Here is a 16,859-nt window from a genome sequence, read left to right on the forward strand (position 1 = left end):
TATTTTGTTATAACAAGGGAAAAGAGACTAGTAAGACCCCTATGTTTTGTTTATATCATTATCAGCATCAACAAGACAGCTGTGATTATTTGTAAAGGGTTTGGCCCCATTCCATGGCATGCAAATATTGCTCAAAAATGACAGCCATGAACTAGTGCCCAAGTGTCCCCTTATGATGAACACCCACAAAATGCTGAGGGAGTTCTACGAGCAGGGTTAGGGGCTGGCTGGCGGGGTTGGTGGTCTAGGATTTACTCTGCGTTTCTTTCTTGAGGGTTTGACATTTCAAGCCACACCACTGGTGCTGTAAGATTTGTATTCAGATAATTTCCAGTATTTTTGTCCCTCCGTCTCCAATGTGGATAAAGAAAACTAAAATAATTCAGCCTGCAGAACGATTTTTTATTTATGAAGTTGTGCAATTTAGCGTGTTATTTCAGGTCACCTTAAGCTCTCCCGTACAACCTGGATTTTGCATTAAATGAAAACTATCAGTATTCGGAAACACTTTACCATGGGGGTGGCTGGGTGACCGTGACCTTTGTGTCTATGTAAACGTGTTTTCATTACCACCATTCCTGCATGGAAAGGGAAAGCCACTGCTTGTTAACACTGTCCTTGCAAATGTTCTTCTATTAGCAGTGGCTCAGGTCTAAGGGGGTCGGACTCTGCATGTTGGTTCTGAATTGCTCCCTTCACCGTGTGTGTGCCTGGCTAGAGGACACCATGGTGGGAGCCCCTGGACCAGGAAGATGCTGTGCGGCCTTCCTTACCCTCTACTTTGTGTTTCCTTCCATTCTTCCTGGATCGTCTCCTCCCCAACCTTGACCCACCCCTTCCCCAAGAATCAGCGCAGAGGTTGGCAAGCTACAAGTCCACAGCCCCTTCTGGCCCACTGCCTAGTTCTGCATATCCCCCAAACTAACAACGGTTTTACAAAAAAAAAAAAAAAAAAATCTAAAGAAGAGGGACATTTGGTGACACATGGAAGTTCTATGGAATTTGAGTATCAGTGTCCGTTAATAAAGCTTTATTAGGATACAGCCACACTCATCAATTCACTGACTTGGATTAACTGGGCAGTAACAGTCAGCATTAGAGTGTGGTGGGAGGAAATAGGTCACTGGGTGGTGCCTTTGGGGCTCATATTTTGTCCCTGTGAGCAGAGCGCTCTCTCCTTCCTATTGCCATGTCCTGAGCTGCTTTCCTCTGCCACACCCTCCACCATGATGGTCTGGGTCACCTCAGACTCAGAACCGTGGGCCAGCCCACCGTGGACTGCACCTCTGAAACCATGTGCCAAATGAACTTTTCCTGCTCTCCATTTCTCTTGTCAGGTCTTTTTGGTCTCAGAGATGAAAACACTGAGTAAAACACCATGCTCCCTTCTCACTGCTGGTTAAGACCCCAGTATCTCTCACCAGGACCCCTGCAACAGCCCCCAGCTGGGTGTCCTAGCTTATCTAAACTCGCTATCTGGGACACCCCCTCGTCCCAGGGTGCATTAAACTAGCCAAGAGCTCAGATTCTGGAGTTAAACTCCCTGGTCCCAAGTCCCAGCTCTCCTCCTGTATCATGTGCGTAGCCCTGGACAAATCATTTCCACTCTCAGCCTCCATTTCTTCATCTGTACTGTGGGCATAACAATGGCACCTACCTTATAAGGTCCTTGTGAGAATCATTTGGAAAGCACTTAGTGCTTAGAAAAATATCAGTGTTTGCTCTCATCATCCTTGAAAAATTGAAATTTTATCCTGTCATTCTTCTTTTTGGGACGGGGAGGTACCAGGGGTTGAACTCAGGCACTTGACCACTGAGCCACATCCCCAGCCCTATTTAGTATTTTATTTAGAGACAGGGTCTCACTGAGTTGCTTAGCATCTCACCATTGCTGAGACTGGCTTCGAACTCGCGATCCTCCTGCCTCAGCCTCCCAAGCTGCTGGGATGACAGGGCCCACCGTGCCCGGCCTCTCCTGTCCTTCTTCTGCCTTAAAGGTAACAGTGGCTCTTCTTCATTGATCAGGTGAAGCCCAGACTCCTTGGCCTGGCACACGGAGCTCTGCATTCTGCTCTCCATCAACTGTGCCCAATGTCTCTCTCCTACTCCCAGCCTCACGAGCTCTGCGGGGTCAACTCCTAGTTGCTGGCCCCCTGCCCATGCCTTTTTCTGCTGCCCAGGGTCTCAGATTCACCTCCTCCAAGGAGCCTTCTCTGACTGCCACATCAGGCACCCTGCAGAGCTCTAGTGCCACTTAACACATTGATCCCAGTCTGCTGTTGACTTTCTCAGCCACCCCAACAGCAAGAACATCAAAAGAGTTTAACATGAAAGGGCAGACCATCTTCAGAGAGTTTGTCACTGAGGCTTCTTGATGAAGGTCCCTTTGAGCTGACCCATGGAGGCTGAGCAGGACAAGGATTGGCCTGTATCCTCCTGGGCGGGGTGCAGGGAGAGTTCCTGGGTGGCCTAGCTATACCTGACTCCTTTAGTTCTTTCCTAAATGGTTATTGAATGAATGATTGAATTACCTATTACTTGGATCCATTTGCCTCTCTAAAGAACTGTAGCTTTATGTGGCTCAAGTTCTAGCTTTCTTTCCCAAACCCTGTACCCTTGAATGAATGATTCTAGACCTAAATATGATTCCAGGCACCCCAGAAAGCAGGGATAGAGCCTTGAGGGGAGCCCCCATTTGCATGATACACAGTGGCCTGATTCATCCCATGTGGGTACTACTTTGACTCAGGTCAATGCCCCACACAACCTTGATGGCTCCTCCTGCCTGCAGAATAAAGCCTGGACTCCCAGAAACAACTTCCAGCCTCGCCTCCCAGGAGGTCCCCTGCAGCCCTGGGCCACTGTTGAGCAGAGCTCACACATCTCCAGCCAGCAGGGTGCTCATCAATGCTCACTATTGTCGCTCTTGGAGTGAGGGCTGAGTCAGATGACTCACGTGAAAACGCTCAGCTTCAACAGGGAATCATGCCTTCTTCATGACGGGCACTCTCCTGGTCCTCTCTTTGCCCCTCTTCTATTCTGCCTTCAGGGTTAGCACAAACGTCAGCCCTTCCCGTCCTGTATCAGGGTAGACACTCCCACTTGACATCATCTTGGTTTCTTAACCCATTTTCTCTTATCATCCCAGATGTGGAACACCTGTAAAAACTTAAAATAGACCATTATGGTAACTTTGTTTTAATTGTTATGTTTTAAAGAGGTCTGTTCTTTTGAGAAAAGCAATCGGTAACTGATGAGAGCATTGGATTTTTAAATGCATTGCAAAAATGCATAAACTTTGCTGCAAAAATTAATTCTACTAAATGTTCGACTGAACAAAATATTACATACATAACTGATAAATAATATAAGAAATTATAGGGCTGGGGATGTGGCTCAAGCGGTAGCGCACTCGCCTGGCATGCGTGCGGCCCGGGTTCGATCCTCAGCACCACATACCAACAAAGATGTTGTGTCCGCCGAAAACTAAAAAATAAATATTAAAAATTCTCTCTCTCTCTCTCTCTAAAAAAAGAAAAGAAAAAAGTATATATATATTGCATTCGGGGGGGGCTGGGATTGTGGCTCAGCGGTAGAGGGCTTGCTTCAAACATCTAAGGCACTGGGTTCCATCCTTAGCACCACATAAAAATAAATAAACAAAGTAAAGGTATTGTGTCCATCTACAACAGAAAGAAAGAAAGAAAGAAAGAAAGAAAGAAAGAAAGAAAGAAAGAAAGAAAGAAAGAAAGAAAGAAAGAAAGAAAGAAAGAAAGAAAGAAAGTTAGAAAGAAAGAGAGGGGGGGGGGAGGGAGGGAGGGAGGGAGGGAGGACATGCATTTGGGAAAGTATTTGCTAGGACTAGGTTGTCATTTGATTTTGAGGAATGCATTGCATTTCAAATCACCAACAGTGGAAAATAGCTGTCCTACAAGGAAGACTCTGGGACAGCTGATGCTGCAGAGTAACGTGCAGTGTGCGGCGTGGATGCTCCATGGCACCCACCCACTGCTGGGATTCTCTGCACACTGAAGTTCATCTTTGCCCCTCTCTATCCATTGTGAGTTCTAAGAGATTGACCTCTCTTTGTATTTATAGAATGCCTCGTATATGTAAAAAATACTCTATTGTCTCTGTGTCCGGATCATCTGTACTTTGGCTCTCACTGATAATAGAAAATACGTAAACATTGGACATGGCGATGCATAACTGTAATCCCAGCAACTCGGGAGACTGAGGCAGGAGGATTGCAAGTTTGAGGCCAACCACAGTAACTTAGTGAGACTCTGTCTCAAAAAAAAAAAAAATAGAATCATACACACACACACACACACACACACACACACACACAGGACTGAGGATGTAGCTCACTGGTAAAGCACCCCTGGGTTCAATCCCCAGTGCCTCTCCCTCAAGTGACCTAAACTGAAATAAAATAGAGGACAGATGAGCTGCAGATTGTGATTATGATGTCCATCCTCTTTTAATGTGCCTGTGTCACTGAAATATTTGCAGAACTGAAAACTTGGCGCTTAATGGATTAAAGCACTTTCAGTCCCTACAATGGTTACTGAAGTGCAGATCTGATCTCTGCAGGCTTAGGGAGGCAGTATTGAAGGCCCACAGTCCTTCCAAGGCCTCACCCTGAGCAGCTCATCCCATGTTGAATGACGAGTGCCTGGGCCTGCGTCTCCCCAAACCAGGACCCTAACTAAGAGAGAAAATTGCTAGCTAAGGTTACTAAGGTATAGCCTCCCTCAGGCATCAGGACCCTGCATCCGCTTTCCCATCATCCTCCAAATTGACTTTGAATAATGCATTTTAGAGATGAAGAGACCAAGACTCACAAAGTCTGGTTTGCTCCAACTCTCCCAGCAGTGAATAGCTGAAGGGGAAGCACTCCTTCAATGTCCACACCCACTCCACTTACCTGCAAAGCTGCAGGCTAAGGAGAAATGCTTCACTGGGGACTTCGGGCCCCTCCAGGGCCACTTCCATCAAGAGACATGAACACAGCTCTGATCCGACAGAAACTCAGTTCCTATAATTGAAGCCCTCATCATCCTGCTACTCCTCCCTCCGTTCCCACCCTTCATTCTTCCTTTTCCTACCCCCAGAAGGAAGCACTGAGAAGCTGTTTAAGGTGAACTGTGTTTATACATGTGGCTGTCATCATCGTTAAGGATGTTTGCAGTGGGGTCTCTGTACCCACTCTACCACCACCATCTGCCAGGTCTCTCTGTCTACCTGTGTTTACATAGCGCCTATCACCAGCGCATTGGCAGCCTTTGACAAACAAGCGGCGTTGTGCAGGAAGAAAAGGAAAAAGATGTTTGTGAGTGACGCCCATTAATTATCGCTTCATTACACCCAGGCACTCCTTACAGTGGCATGCGGTGGCTCTCGCTGCCTTCGCACATGTGCATGTATTTGAAGACATCCTCCCCATCACAACATGATCTAAACGACGATTGTTAGAGAACATGACACAAAACTCGGCAGCTCCTGCCCGTACAATCAGAACAGCCGCAACCCAAACGGGCAGTGCTTTTATGACCTGACAAGGATTCGTCGAAGCTGAGAACACAATCTGATGGCTAAATAAAATCAATGCAGGATCAAAGTTAGGTTTCCTTAGGAGAAGCAGAAGTTCCAATCTCAGGAAGGAAAGACCCTACTCTGGTTGGTGATAGGCAGAGACCACACTGGTTGAGTCCGGAAAAACCTGCAAAGCCATATTGGAAACCTGGAGAGTCTCAAGACAAGGGTGACCTGGGCCATGACAAGTCAGATAACTTCTCCAGGAGAAATGTGGCAGGAATTACATTTAATCTGGAAAACAGACTGCTAAAGGGAAACAGAAGCAGCATCTTAAGAAGTCTGTTCTCAGCCAGGTGTGGTGGCACCTGCCTGTAATCCCAGCAGCTCCAGAGGCTGAGGCAGGAGGATCTCGAATTCAAAGCCAGCCTCAACTATTCTGTGAGGTCCTAAGCAATTGAGTGAGACCTCGTCTCTAAGTAAAATATAAAAAGGGCTGGGGATGTGGGTCAGTGGTTCCATCTCTGGAATGAAAAAACTACAAAATAAAATAAGAAGTGTGTTCTCTGTGACTCCTGATGCCTGGGCTAGTGAGGTACAAATGAAACAGTAACTATAAGCCTAGGAAGACATGTCAGGGGCGTTAATAGAAGTCAGCTAATCTACAGCATGAGTAACTGCAGCTTGGCCGGAAATTGAGATCTTTGGGAGATTAGCTGAGACCCCATATCCCCTACACCACCCCCCACTGAGTTATATAAATCCCAAAGCCTGGCCTCTAGGAAACAGGCACCTACAGGGAGACCACACATGTCCCTAGGCACCTGCTCCCATTAATATTGCCTGTTCCCTGTCCACAAAAGTTCAGGGATGGAATGAAGTTCTTTCTCAATTCCTATATACACAGGGTACAACCCCTCTGCAAAGCATATATGCTCCTGGTAGACCTCCTTGTAAGCGGGGAGAGGATACAATGGAAGGACAATTTCCACTGTAACCAACTTCCAAAGGGGCAGTGAGCACCCTTCTCAAATGTCCTTCAGTCTCCCTAAGGCCTTGGACTTTCATTCTGCCTTCACTCCACCCAGCCCGTCTCTCTCCTCTCCCTGGTTTCTCTCCTTTATCTTTTCTCTTTCTCTTCTGCTTCTCTTTTCTCTTCCCTTTTTAAAGAACAAAAGCAACGCATTTCCCCCATGGCCTCAAGCAGAGCCGCTTTCCCACTTAATGTCTCAGCATCCAGTGACAGTCACACATACAAAGTCACCCACATCCCCAGCTGGCTTGCCAAGACTGTCCCTGAACCTCGACATCTCCTTCTACACGGGAAGTTCTGGTGCCAGATTTTTAAGAAAGCAGCATTCCACCAATCCTCTGAGATGCTGAGGAGGGATGTTCCCATGAACAAGTCAATTTGGGAGACTGGGCCTGCTGGAGACCAGTCCTGGAATTTCACAGTGGGCGTGTTAAAATGCCTATGAAGTCCTCCAGGAGAGAAACCTGCTTGACTGTGAAACCCAGCGTTGCCAGAGCTCACTGGGCTACGGGTTAATAATACCTCTGATATCCCCAGGGATATACCTTAGGATATGCACATAAAAAGTTCGGAAAAGCCAAAGCAGCGTGCAATCAAGCCCTTGGAGCCCAAGTGCTAGGAAGAATGAGTGACCACATTACAGCACGAACACTTGTCCTATTCCCAACTCACTGGGCGACCTTGGACCTACCCCATCTCCTCCAGGGCACCGGAGTTATAGGCTAGTTTGGCTTCGTGCTGTTCTTGACATTGTTTATGATGTGAGTCTGGTCACCCCTGTCCTGTAACTGCCTCACAGAGGTGCTCTGAGGATAAATAAGTCCATTATCTGCAGAGCGCTGAGAGCTCCTTTGAGAAAGACTTTACATAAATGCACGGTTATTCTTGTGCTTATATTAAATCGGTTATCAACCTTTTGAGCTGGTACAGTTCTCTGCACAGATTTTATGGAGTAATAGGAAAGAAACAGGTGATGTGGTCCCTAGCCAAGTGGAACTTTTGGTCCAGGTTGAGACAATTTGTCTATATGCCTGTGGGTCTACACACACACACACACACACACACACACACACACACTCAGGTAAGACACTCTGGAAATTCAGTATTTAAGCTAAACAACACTACCATTGTACATCTGATAGATGTCTTTGTCTCTACAGACATTTTCTGGTCATGGGATCCTCTTTCTAAGGTATGAACATGAACTTATTTTACAGAAGAGAAAGCTGAGTCTGGAGAGATGATGGAATTCTCCAATAGCTCCTGGTGGGAAGTGATGACAGGACAAACACAGGCAGCGTTAGTGAGTTTTCCATTGCTATGACAAAATACCTGAGATAAATAATTTAAAAAGAGGAAATGTTGATTTTGGCTCATGGTTCAGAGGTTTCAGTTCATGGTTGGTTGGTTCCATGCTTTCCCGCCAGCACATCATGGCAGGAATAGTGTGGGAGAGCAAAGCTCTCAAGGAAGCAGGTAAAGGAAAGAGAGACTGAGGAAGGGGATGGTGTGCTATTATCTGTCTTCAAGGGCACACCCCAGTGAGCTAACTTCCTCCAAAGATGCCCCACCTAAAGGTTCCATCACCTCCGAATGGAACTACAGGCTGGTGACCATGCCTTTAGTATAGGGGTCTTTGGGAAACAATTAAGATCTAAAACCATGATACACAGGGACTCATAGCCTGTTGCTTTTTCCCCAGGTTTATATGCAGATGTCCAGGCAAGTCTTACTGAAAAGAGCCTTTTCACCATGCCACGATTCCACACAGAGATCTTGACAATTGTGGCCATCCAATCATAGACGTTGTCAAGCTGACCAATCCTACCTGGGTTTGAGCAGAAGCTGAGTAGGCGCTGGACAGGTGAAATTCATTCATTTAGGTAATTACTCACTGGCATTTTGTTTTCATTTCTCATGTTCCATGGAAGGTACTCTGCTTTGGGTGGTAATGAACAAGACCAAGTCCCTGCCCTCACTGGAACCTACACTCTGTAGAAAGTACAGAAAATAAATGAATAACTGCATGTGCTAATGACATGGAATGCTAAGTCCACTGTCTCACCCTATCCTAGTTTTCTTCATAGGAATATGAAGACAACTAAGACAGGGTGAGAAGATAGAGACGAGGTTAAGGCTTGGACCAGAGGAGGGACAGTGTAGTCAGAGAAGCCTAATGGAAGGGACTCTATGAAGACAAACCTGAGAATGAGAATGAAGGGATCTTGTGAAAATTGGGGCAATGGACCTCAGAAGCTCTGAGCTGAGCTTAAGCAGAGTGTGTCAAGAGGTGTGAGGAGACAGGTGTAGCTGAAGCAAAGTGTGTTGGGGTCGGAGGCAAAGCAAGTCAGAGATTTAGAGGCATCAGGTGGATTCCAGGCTGCAGTAAAGACTATTGCAAGGGTCCTTCCAAAACTGGTTCCCCAACCATGTGACTAAGTCACAATTAGGGGATACCACAGCACCTGACTTCTATGATTCTGATAAGCATGCTGGCTAATTGCTGACCCAAGTAGCATATACAACCAGGGCTGGAAAAGCACCTCTCTCCCAGGACAGTTGACACAAAAACCAAAGCAGGGAGTGTCTTCCATTGCCATTTTCTGAAAGATGACCTAGCCATCCAGCTGGAGGGACTTACCTTTACTTCCTCATCCCTCACTGAACACCTACCACATAATGCTGTCTAAAATGCATTAGCACTTGCAAAGCACAACTGCAATTTCTTTTAATTTTATGGAATGCTCTTACCTTCATCAGCACTCCACTAAATCAGAATTTAGCTTCTCATCTGAGGTAGAGTTTTGACATAGGGATAAGACATGAGTCCTTGACAGCACCAAGAATATAAAGGAGGGACCCAGAACAAAGACAGTGAATGTACTGAAGGAAACAATGACCCCTATATTCATGTGCAAGTTCAAGCAGGATCAACCCTCAAACTGGAGATTTCTGACCCAGAGTGTCCTATTTTATTCCTTTTCCATGATGGTTACTAGTCTTGGAGGTGGGGAGTGCACAACCTCTCCAGTACCAAGTTGCTGACACATGGTCAGAGAGTTGAATAGATGATTGTCATCTCCCTGACATGTGTACCCATCCTTCCCTGTCTACAGTCAGCTCTACACACACTCCACCTTCCTACACCAAGCAGGATCTGTTTCCCCAATAGTCAGAAAGCAAACTCAATGTAGGACTGGACATGAGAGCAGAGAAGGCCTCCACCTATATTATGTGTTTCAACTGAGTTCAAAAGCCTTAGAGAAGAATCCTCAATTTCTTTGTGTGGTAGAGCATGGTGGAATTGGGTTTTCAACTGGACTGTGTTCTGGACCCCTGGAGAATGAAGGAGAGGAGGAGACTGAATGGGGAAATAGGGACATGAAGTCAACCTCTCCTGCTCTACTTTTCCTAGAGCTGAGCTGACCTATACTGATGACAAAACTGTCTTTATAATTTTGATTCTTTGATTGACACATAATAATTGTACATACTTCATGGGATACAATGTGACGTTATGATAGATACATGCATTGTATAATGAAAATCAGGGTAGTTTGCAAATCCATCACTTTAAACATTGATCATTTCTTTGTGGTGAGAAAATCTACATGATGGTTAGTTTCAGCCACCCTCCTGTCCAATAGAACACCAGAACTCATTCTTCCTATCAATGACAAAAACTTCGTCCAACATTGTCTAGACATATGTACCACAAGAGGGGATGCATTTTCATGAGCCTCAGCTCACAAGCCCCCTCAGAAGTTAGTTAAGCTTTCTGAACTTAGGGCCACAAGTCACCAGAGACACAAATCCTCCCCAGCAGCAGCTCTTCTACATGGAAGTGATCAATATCAGTCCTGCAATACTTTCTGCAGAGAAATCGTGCTGAACAGAAGGGAAACATGGAGAAAGATAAAGAGGGCACCCCCACCTATTCTCCCCACTCTTCCCATCAGAATCAAGAGGAACCTGGTGTCTCCACTCCAGGGGGAAGACGGGGAAAGCCTACCACTGGGTCAACTACTGTGCTTTCAAAAGAGCTGTGAAACCCAAAGCGCACTCTCTCTGATACAGCACCTACCAGCACACGGCACTATGGAGCACTTGCAATGTGGCTAGTGTGAATTGAGGCATGTAGTAAGTGAAAAAATACAACTGGCGGAGGGCAGTGGCACATGCCTGTAATCCCAGCAGCCCGGGAGGCTGAAGCAGGAGTATCCTGAGTTCAAAGGCAGCCTCAGCAACTTAGCAGGGCCCTAAGCAACTCAGTGAGACCCTGTCTCTAAATGAAATACAAAACAGGGCTGGGGATATGGCTCAGTGGTTGAACATCCCTGAGTTCAATCCCTGTCCAGTACCCCCCACACACACACACAAAAAAAAAAAATTTACAACTGGATTTTTAATACTATATATTAAGAAAAAAAGAATGTAAAATGTATCCATGATTTTTTATATGGCTTTTCTTTCATTGATTGTATCATAGCTATCTTGGACTAAAAGTTATTCAAAATGTATTCAAATTCCACTTGTTTACTCTCTTTTTTAAATAAATTACTAAAACATGTTAAAATCATGAATGGGGCTCACATTTTGTTCCTTTTGGACAGCCCTAAACTAGAGAAAGAACAATGAATGGCAGTTAAAGACCAGGACTACTAGTTCTTTCCAATCTGAGAACCCCCATGAATAGGAAACATTTAATGCCAATCATGCCTCAGTTTACCCAGCAAATATAAAGATTGATATAGAGAAATGGAAAGACCATCAGCCTAAGCATCAAGAGTCCAGGCCCAGAGCTCCATCAGCCACCTGTGTGACCATGTCAGGAAGTCCAGCCACCTCAGGGCCTCCAGTTAGCTGGCCGGCTGGACTTGCTTCAGCCACAGGCTCCCCTCAGAAGACATGGAGTTTCCCAATGCAAAGGCCCTCCCGGTAAGCATTCCTTATTCCATCTTCTTAGAGAGCTGTTATTGGCTTCTGGAAAATCAGTTGCTCAAGAAGGGATGAACCAGGAGGACCTTTTTGAATACAGAGGGGAAATGTGGGATTTGGGGCTGGAAAATTCTGGATTCAAATTTCCATCCTGCTGTTACAAGTCTCACAAGCTTTCACAAGAAAATCAACCCGAGTTCTGATTTCTTCATTTGTAAAGTAGGGGAAATAAAACAAAGCCTCAGTAAAAACTCCACTGGATACGCTCCAGGGCGAACGTAGAAACTGACATATAAATGGTAGCTAGGATTCATCTGTGTTCCTTTGAAATTTTGTATTCTTCATTTAGTTGATTAAATCTTTTTTCCTCCTGGTGCTGGGGATGGAAACCAGAAGCATGGGAGGCAAGCTGTCTACCACTAAGCTACACCTAAATCCTATTTTAAATTCAAGAGAGGATCTAACCCTTGGAAGGATACTTGCTTAGTCCCCATCTAATAGAGAGCAAGGTGGTAATGCCCTAAAGAATGTTCCCTGGCTTCCAGTCAAGTTCCTTCTCTCATCCTTTGAGAAGTCCTCCACTCCCTTCTAGTTACCTGCAAATCATCCAGATTTCTTAAACCTGGGCTCTCAGATTTACCTAAACTGCTGCCCTGTGTGCCTGATTCATGAAACAATGCTTCCAAAAGTTCCAGATGCAAAATTTGCCCTTGGTCCCAGGTGGCCAGGTGTAGAAGGAACCGCCCCACCGCTTGGTTCAGAAACTCTCCCCAGAAGCACAGCAGGGTGAGACGGAGGGAAAGAGTCTGCTCAAGTAACAGGAGGAGGCAGAGGATTTGACAGGCAAGTGGCCAGAGCCAAGGAGGGGGAAAACACAGCTTTAATTAAACACAGTGTATCTAAATCAGAGAGGTGTGCTCAGGGAGCAGGGAAGGGTGAAATGGAATTTTTAGAAGTAAACAACTTTCCCTACCTTCTTAGTCTCATTAACATTGAAATGAACCCCCTGAGGAGAAAGAAGGAGCTTGCCTCTGTGCGGACCAGGGTGGAAAACTCCCCCAGCTTCAACAGGCTGGTGCCCCTGCAGATCCCACCTGCCTGCCAGGCATCCCTTCCAGACCCCACCCTTGAGGGCACTCCCCTGCCTTTACAGCTGGGAGGTGAGATTTCCTAGGACTGGACCTTGGGGGAGAGAGGTCCAGGATTTCCCAGGGATCCTTGATCCTGGCTGGCTTTTCCTGGCTCATCCAACCCCCTCCCTTGCATACTCCTCCGCAGAGCAATCCCCACACATAAAAGTCACTAGGATGTTTCACACCCAACAAGGCTGCCAATCTCTGCATCCTTCCTCTCCCCCAGTTCAGGAAACTGGATTCTTAGTTGGAGGCCCTACCAGGCTTCAGACTCTGTCTCTCCTGAGAGCATCCAGATTAAAGAGGTTCTAGACTGACTTCAGGGGAATCAGCATTGAGTCTTACTTGCTGCTAACTTGACCTCAGGTCTAATCACTCCAAGTCTCTCTTATTTTGCTGGCACTGCCCAGCACCCAGTTCTTACACCTGGGTCCCTTCTTATCCTTTTCCTCCTCTTCTTCTTTCTCTTCTCCTCCTCCTTCTTCTTCTCCTTCTCCTCCTCATCTTCTTCTTCCTCCTCCTCTTCTTTCTCTTCCTCCTTCTTCTCCTTCTCCTTTCCTATTGGTGCATAATAATTAATAGTAGGTCCTATTGATTATGCCCACAACAACATTTGATCACTTCTGTGTCCTCCTAGCGCCAAAGACTTGAAAGTGTCATGGATACCTGTTATTTGTCACCACGTTTTAGTGTCCCTTAAACATCCGTCTAGTGGCTTACTCTACCAGCAGAAATATCCTGGCCCCAGCTTCTTTGTCCCAATGCCTTCTCCCACCTACTTGGAAACTTTATCATCTCTTGCTTTGGCACAATGCCTGGCACACAGTAGAGGGTTAATAAAATATGCTGAATGAATGAATGAGTAACCGAGTAAACCTGATGAGGGACTTGGGAAGGATTTAGGTAGAGCCAGCCCTTGTATTTGCAAGTCCTTTGTGCTCTGAGGCCTGCTAAGAGCCACCAGCTTTGTATAGATCATCCCCAAATTTTGATGACTTGCTTGGAACTATGTCAATGAAATGACCCAAATACATTTATACACATTCGATAAACAACCAATCCTAATATTGATGTTCAGTGGAATTTGCTGGTCAAAGTCAAGTTTAGCAGCCTCTTAACTGACTTAATCAGCTCTTCATTTAGAGCAGAGGATTGCTGAAGCAAAGAAGAAATAGGCTGGCTATACTGTCAACCACATATTTCCCTTTATTGACGATTCAAAAACATCTACTGCACAACCTCATTGAGCTACCTATGCAGATATCCTAAATATTTACCAAATAAATGACATGAATTTGAATGCAAATTAATGGTCCCTGAGCAATTAAAAAAAAATGTCTGTAAGGAAAGTCTACAAGGTACTGGAGAGACCGTACCTAATATAGCCCATAATGAAGAATCACAGAGAGAAAACACTCAAAACAAAGCTTTTATGTTATGTGATTTTGCATACTTACCTTTTGTAAAAGCATTTATTTGTGATTCAGAGTCTTATTCAATTTCAACATTGAATGTTGAAAATTTTATGATACGAAAGTGAGAACTAGGGATGGAAATAAAGATTCAACACTGATTTTTGTATGAATTGTTAGAAATAGAAATGAGAAGATACGAGAGGTATCTTTTTATGTATAATGTATAAATTTGTATACATTCCAGAAATCAAGCTTAAATCTCCCCTCCTTGAGAGTAGACTAGACACTGTTTTCACCTCTAACCAACAGAATGTGGGAATGTGACGTCATAGGACTTCCAGGACAAGGCCATAAAGGGTATCAGGATCTCCTCCTTGCTATCTTTTTTTTTTTTTTAATATTTATTTATTAGTTGGACACCATATCTTTCTTTCTTTATTTATTTTTATGTGGTGCTGAGGATTGAACCCAGGGCCTCACATGTGCTAGGCAAGTGCTCTACCGCTGAGCCATTTTTGCTATCTTGAATCAATTGATTTGGAGAAGGCAGTTGTTGTGTGGTAAGGAAAGCTCAGACAAACTTAGAGAAAAGTTAATGTGTCAAGGAAATGAGGCCTCCTGTCAACGTCCAGAGAGAAACTAAGGCCATGAGGGGAAGTGAGCCACAGCGGGAAGGAATTCCCCTGCCCAGGTCAAGCCTTCAGGTGACCTGGGCAGATCCTCACAGCAACCTGAGACCAGAATTACCCATATAAGCTGTTCCCAAATCCCTGTTCTAAAGAACCTGTAAGATAATGACTACTAAGCTTTGAACACATAGTAATGGGTAACTATGGAGAAGTCGAGAGACCTCGGTATTCCAAACATGATTAGAACCCAAGACCAAGGGGGGTGGTGGGTTGTTCTATACCTACCAGCAGCTCCAGCTCCTATCCTAGGGATGAGAAAGAGCTTGGCTCTTTGCGGCTTGTGGGGCTGGTCTTCCTGTCTCACAGTGCTGTGCTTCCTGTGCGTCCCTCAAAAGCCCATGTTTTCACGGCCTGTCCCTCAGCTTGTGGCATTACTGAGAGGTGGAGGAACCTTTTACAGACAGGGGCTAGTGGGAAGACTTCCAGCCCTCTAGGGGCATGCCCTTGAAAGAGACACTGAACCCTGGCCCCTCCTTTCTCTCTCTCTCTCTCTCTCTCTCTCTCTCTCTCTCTCTCTCTCTCAGTCTCTCTCTCCTTCCTGACCATCATGAAGGGAGCAGCCTACTCTGCCATGTGCTTCCTGCCATGATATACTGCCTTGCCACATGCCCAAAAGCAATGGAGTCAACCAAGCATGGAATGCAAACCTTTAAAACTAGGAGCCAAAATAAACCTTTCCTTTTTTAAAGTTGGTTATCTTGGGTATTTTGTTACAGTAATGAAAAACTGACTGATACATGAAGTCATAAGGCCTACAGGACTCCTCCATAATGCTGACGATGCCTGGGAAGCTTCCCGGTTGGGAAACCAAAGCTGTATCCAACACATCTATGCAGAGATTTTTTTCCAGAGCCCCAAACAGAATCTTAAAGGCCCACTGTCACGACTAGTTAGAACATGCTGAAGTTATCACCATCAAAAACCCCCTCAAACAAAAAAGAAAAAAAAAAAAAAAACCTGGAATTGGGGTTGTGAGGAATGGGATCCATCATTTAATGAAGCAGTTTAATAGCATCGTCTGCCTTCCCGAATTCTCCTATAATTTGATAATATATTGTGTTAGGTGTAAATTATTTAGTACACTCATTTAGGAAGCTGACTACTCCTAGGAATCATTAAAAGGGAGGAAACTCTTCTTCTGCCCTATGAATAACTGAATTTTATCTTTATTGGAGGAAAACAGGGACCCGTTAGAGGTGAGAGTGGCCTGTGATTTCCACAGATTGGACTCTCCTAACAGGAAGCCCAATTCCTCTCTTTTTGCTTCTTATTCCTCCATTTCTCGGGCCTGTGAGAAGCCCCTTCTGAGGCTCTCTCTGGATGACAGGACACAGGAAGCTCTGAGAGTAGGTGTCTTTCTCCCCAGCAGGCCAAAGAATATTCATCCTCGTAGAAATTAACTAGTGAGGCAAAAGGATTATAAATCACCATAGAACCAAACTGGATCCACTCTCCTCTTTTTATATGTTATCAGTGAGATCAACGACATTTGCTCTGCTGCCTGGCAGGTATTACATTCATCTCATTGTGCTTACTTTGTTTGTCCAATGCACACACCTAATAATAAAAGAAGGGCTCGTCCAGAGCTCCTAAGAAATCTAGGTCTTTATCAAAGTCTATCTATCATGGTTAGGTAGCCTCAGCAAGCTATTTCTCCCCCAAATAAGGCCAGTATTGACGCTTCTGAAGCCTCACATTTTGAATTCCATGAAATGAGAGTATATTTTGTAGAGGACAGGAAGAGAAAAAATTAGTATCAACTACAGAGTAGTCACTGAAGATTTAATTAGCACAAGGGCCCACCTAGTGGATTATTACAGTGCCCTTCAACAGATGAGGAAACAGAGATACAAAGAAGCTATTTTGCCTTGGATGGCATTCCTAGTAAGGTGGTGAAGTCAGGATCGGGACACTGGGTCTGAAGGCAGAGCCCATGTATCTTCCATTATGCCTCCTTGGATTATAGGTAGGAAAGGGGTGAGAAGGTAGCAAGGGCTCATGGGGCATTATAGGTCTTCTTAGCTTTCAAAAATAATAATAATAATAAAATGTAATAAAAACAATCTAAAGTCTTCAAATAATTACCTAGATGTTTAGTAGAAAAGTTTTCTTT

This window comes from Urocitellus parryii, chromosome 14 (genome assembly GCF_045843805.1).
Source record: "Urocitellus parryii isolate mUroPar1 chromosome 14, mUroPar1.hap1, whole genome shotgun sequence".
NCBI lineage: Eukaryota > Metazoa > Chordata > Mammalia > Rodentia > Sciuridae > Urocitellus > Urocitellus parryii.